Here is a 5,248-nt window from a genome sequence, read left to right on the forward strand (position 1 = left end):
TCATACATCTCCAAAATGCCTCACTCACTCCTCCAGCTTCTCCCCTGCAGATTGAGAGCACATCTCTCAGTACTGAATCATCGTAGACCTGAACTCCCTCTCATGACGGTGACTCATCTCTCTCCCCCTCTCCCCCGTGCTTGCCAAAAGTCGTCTGGATGGTAATTGTCATTCCGCCTGGTTAACGGGAATCCCCGCGGTCACCGAGTCCACCCGCCCCCAACCGGGTGACATTCAACCGGCTGCGATAAATGAGCCGCGGAATCCCACCGTTAACGGGGCGGGCGGGGGGTCCTGGTTCGTTGGTATGATGAGGGCGTTCACGTCGCAGAGAAAGACAAGGAACACATGTCACCTTGAGACCGGGCATTAACGTTATCGCTCAGACATTCCATTTGATCTTAAGTTCCTCCATCTCACACTTTGTCATGAATCTTTTGTGTCGAATTACACTTATGAAGACAACGTTAAGACAGCTTTCTTTATCATAAAACCACTGGATTAAAATATTGACATTTTCATATAATCACACACACAAAAAATAGTAATCGCTATGAAAGCAATGTCCAGTCATTGCGTAGCTATTTTTAGAACAGATCCACGGGTTGGCTACTCATGTGGTCCTTGTGGGTTACTTGTTGCCCATGGGGACCCCATTAGTCCTTTGTTTACGTGCTAACAAAGCTAACCTGGGAGAAGCAAGGTGTCCACATTCCGGGAAAAATAACTAGACTGGATAATAGAAGAAGCTAAGCTAACTGTTAGCTGGCCTGTTAGCCAAATTGCGGTTGCAAATTCTTCTCCTTGTCCTTTTATGTTGTGATGAACTGTGGCGGTGCTAGCTTGAATAATGGACCCGGGTGGGAGACCTCCCTTTACTTGTGTTTTTTAAATTTTAAAAAAATACTTGGCGAGGGATGTACATGCACTACGATTGACTGGCGACCAGTTTAGGGTGTATCCCACCTACTGTCCAAAGACAGCTGGGTTAGGCTCCATTATGCTTGCGACCCCCCCCCCCCCCCCCCCCATTACATTCTTCGTCAATTCTTACAAAGAGCTAAAGTTAATTCACCCCCTGAATACAGCGATCTTTGAACAAGGAATATACAGTATCATACAACGTTGATCCTTATTAGTAACAGTTACAAAAGGTGTTATATGCAACACAAACAGTTTTTGGGTTTTTTTGCGTGTGCAACAACAGTGCTAGCTATACCGTGATTCACTTCCCGATTGGCTCGCGTAGTGTTTCACTTTTCAATCATGGCATCTGCGGCCCAACTCGGTGAGGAACGCCCACATGTGGATTTGCGATAAGCATTTACGATTGCTGGCGCGACCGTTTTTTTCGAGCAGATCCGCGGATGAGAACAGACTGCCTAGGTCCCACTGAACACATAATTTCCGCAGTGAATATAAACGATGTCGGAGGGGAACCCCCGCCCCATCAAAAAAAGCCATCCGGTGGGGAAAATGCCCAGATTGCAATTGCTACTCAAGTCAATTAACTTCCCGTTTTCCTCTGATTTTGTTTTGGTGTGATACAATATGTTCCTCCATTAGGCAGTTGTGGATGGCCAAACATTTGGCCACTTACTCTCTTTGCGCCTCGCCTCTGTCATTTTACTCATCTCCACAAGCACTCCATCTGTGCATGATCGCTGACTTCGAAGCGATGGATGGCCCTCTGGACGACAAAGGCGGCCATCACTGTCTCGTCCGTCATGTGGACGCTCGCGGACAAAAGCTAGCTCCGCTCTTCCAAAAAGCTCTTTCGGTGTTAAGGTCAAACAAACACGTTTCCACTGCGCTGCTTTTGTGTAGAAGCTTTTAATTCATACCGACAGCTCCTGACTGAATTGGGAGTGTCGCGTGGGAGGCAAATCTATTGACGGAGGGTAGATCGGCTGCATTTCATTTGGCCGTTTCAAATGTTACAATCCGTTTTACCCTTTTATTTGTACTTCATTAAATTATAATAGCTGGATTCAAAGTGGTGTCAAAAGTGGTAGCACTCAAAAGATACAAACTGGACACCGAACTATAAAGGCCCTCTGCAGAAAGCAGACATCCACTAGCAACTCAAATGAAGATGGTCTGCATAGCCATTTTAAAGACACCCATCCACCCCCATTGACATTATTACAGGTATAAGAGTGAAAGCTTATTCATTAACAGAAATGGTACGAAGGCACTCTGCTCAAGTCCAAGGGACGTTTTAAAATAAGACTTCAAAAACATGAAGTCAAGGTGCCATCAATGAAAAAAAAAATTGCGATATTAAATATTGGATACCTAAATCATTGGTAAGAATAATTGCTGGGTCTCTCCTGTTGAACAGTGAAACACCCGATTATCATTGTCAACAAAAAAATAAAATAAAACCAAAGAAATTGCTGCACAAATTGAAAATCGATGAAAATTTGATTTGGTTGAACCCTTTTGCAGCTAGCATTATTTCACTCTTGACAAGATTTCAGAAAAAGACCCTCCGCTCAATCTGTTAATTCAACAGATTAAAAAGTGCCGGGAGCTAATATCAAGTAGATTCACACCCTGAATGAAGATCGAACCGAAACAATCAACTCGACAATGAAATGTGACGATACACGGAGTGGTCATGTATGTGTGCTGAAAGCAGTGTAAGCAAATTTACCGCCGTGGCGTTAGCGGTGACATAACTCTTCCTAATGGGGAAAGCCCTGCAATCTCATTACTGGTCCAGAATCATTGGCGAGACAATGACATTCGCATTAGCTCTAGGTTCGACCCGTGTGTGTGTGTGAGGGGTGGGTAGGGGGGGGCGCTTCATCCTACGTGACATCCATGTCTAGCCCCTCCTTGACTCACCTTGCTACTGCAGCAGACGTCGCTCCTTCCAATTTTCTTCCCCTCGCACCCTCTGCCGTCCTCGCCGTCCCTCCCAGGTGACGTATTCCAGACGCGATGCCAAGTGAGTCACTGATTGAGAGCTTGGTGGAGAGAAAATTGAGAAAAGTGGATGAAAGTGGGCAGAAAAGTGGAAATAACAGGGAGGGAGGTTGAGTAATTCAAAAGGAACCAGGTTCGGGCATTAAATGAGAATCGAGTTAAGACAAACTTAGACAGTAGCTGAGATTCAAACCCAGATCCTCAGAACTGCAGGGCAGACGTGCCCGACCACCATTCCACTGCACCGCCACTATACCACATGTACCCTGTTCTGTGCGACTTTATCAATATTACATCTTTTTAAATTGCTGTCCCCAAAGAAGCATTAAAACTCTCTCAAGCTACAAAACAATTGTCGGAATTGTTGGTGCCATTAAAAAAAAGGCTGATTATTTTGTGGTATATTTATGACTACACTGTGTTGTGCCCCCTCGCACGAGTGCCTTTGGCGCAGCGTTATACTGCAATGCTACGACATTGGGACATTTCCAGTGGATATATTTAAGCTTCCTACAAAAGTAGATGAATAAAAGGGAGCAAGGCCAGCGTTAGCTGTCCTCCCAAAGGCGGCGGCGAGATAAATAGCCCAACGCTGGCCCACTTGTAATCTTCCTTTACTGAAAACAAAACACGTCCTTACTGTAGTCATTCATGACCACTGTGGCTGAGAAAGAAAATGGCAAATGATGATGTCACTAGTCTTAAAAAAAAAGAACATCACAGAGAAGGGGGAACATTGAAGCCAACTCAGAATGTTTAGATAAAAAAAGTGCCAAGTATATATAAAAGGAGCCTTGAAATAACGATACAACCTTGACAAATACAGTACATACTGCATCCTTGAGCATCTTTGTTTTTTTGCCGAAACGTTTGAGCTGTGAGAATATAGTCGCTTAAAGCCTCTGGTAGCTGGAACATTATCGAACCAGAATTTCCACACCTTGACAATCAGGCGCTCGAAATTGGCCAAACGAACAGATGCTATCATGGTAAACAAAAGCAAGCTTATGCTAGCAAAAGAATGTTTGCCTGTTTATTGCATAAAAACACACGAGAATTATTAATCCATTTACCAAAGAGCTCATTCAATCTCCCACTTTGCTCTCGGGGACTTTCTCATCAGCCAAATTAATGAACCCACAGGGAGGGAAGATAGGCCACTGAGGACTGGGAGACACAAATTCGGATCGATACAATCACCCAAAAAAAAAAGAAAGAAAAAAAAAAGGGCGGCCCGGTGGTTAAATGAAGCGAAGCCTACAGGAAATGAGTCTTTTTCGACTGAAAGACAAAGCATAACTAGCAAGTGACTTTGTCAAAAATCACTCCGTTGTCATGAAAATGTAGAAAAGAACGAAACCGACGGCTTCTTGTGAAGTAACCAAACATACGCACATATGGCGATAAGTATCTTTTAATGCCTTTTTGTCATAATTTCCCCTACATTAGATGTGCGATGTTCACTATTTGCTTGCTGTTAATAACCGCACATAAAAATATCAAGTCAAATAGAAAAATGGGGACATCTCAAAGGCACCATACCGTGAGTATTACTCGGGAGGCGTCACACCAAACAGCATGGTGGCCTCATTTCGCAATTACTCTTGACAGATTGGGGGGATTGGAGATGAGTTTGCGACCTTTAGACAACAAGCCGGCTTGATTTATAGCTGGCTAAATAGAGCAGTGCAAATACACACATAAATTTCCATGTGTCTACCTTTCCACGGCACGCTTTGTGGTCCTCCGCCCGTTTCGTTGCCTGACATCCTTCTCATAGCGCCTTTGGGCTAGCTTAGAAATTGGGACAAAAAAAGGGTGGGGGGACTGAAACATCAACACTTTTTGTTTGAATGTTGATGTCATTTGGGACGGCGCAAGAAAATCCAACAAAGTGTGCTTTCTCTACAGATCGACATTTTCATATTCCTCTTCTTCAGAGTCCTTTTAAATAAAAGCCGTGACCTGTGTGTAGGAGTGCAGTTTGGATGTTCTGTTTTTAAACAGAAATGCAACACGGGAGGTCAACTGGAAAATAAGTCAGATCTGCTTGTTCCAGCCCCCTTGCAAGATCAGAATACACGTTTTTTTTTGTTTTGTTTTTTGCTGGGAAAAGACATGAGCACCTCACTCTTGTCCAAAATACGTCACTGGCGGGGGCTGACGGATGCTGAAAGGAAATGTCAGTGTTTGCTCTACAAAAATACTCCAGTGATGTGAATAGTGTACTTTGATAGAGGTGTTGTCAGGATTATTTTCTAATTGAGCGAATCTCATGAAACACAGTAAAGAGGGATGAAACGGTTAATCTTAG

General features: G+C 43.9%; 1 long non-coding RNA gene across 1 annotated transcript; it reads right to left on the reverse strand.

Annotated features, from left to right (window-relative positions):
• Positions 1 to 1,263: 1,263 nt before the first annotated feature.
• Positions 1,264 to 4,753, reverse strand: LOC127591155 (uncharacterized). The gene is made up of 3 exons (XR_007959827.1): positions 4,655 to 4,753; positions 2,854 to 2,975; positions 1,264 to 1,688 (listed from the first exon to the last, which is right to left on the reverse strand). It is a non-coding gene; the product is annotated as an uncharacterized LOC127591155 (long non-coding RNA).
• Between the last annotated feature and the right edge of the window lie 495 nt (positions 4,754 to 5,248).

Source organism: Hippocampus zosterae, chromosome 18, assembly GCF_025434085.1.
Source record: "Hippocampus zosterae strain Florida chromosome 18, ASM2543408v3, whole genome shotgun sequence".
Classification (NCBI taxonomy): Eukaryota; Metazoa; Chordata; class Actinopteri; order Syngnathiformes; family Syngnathidae; genus Hippocampus; species Hippocampus zosterae.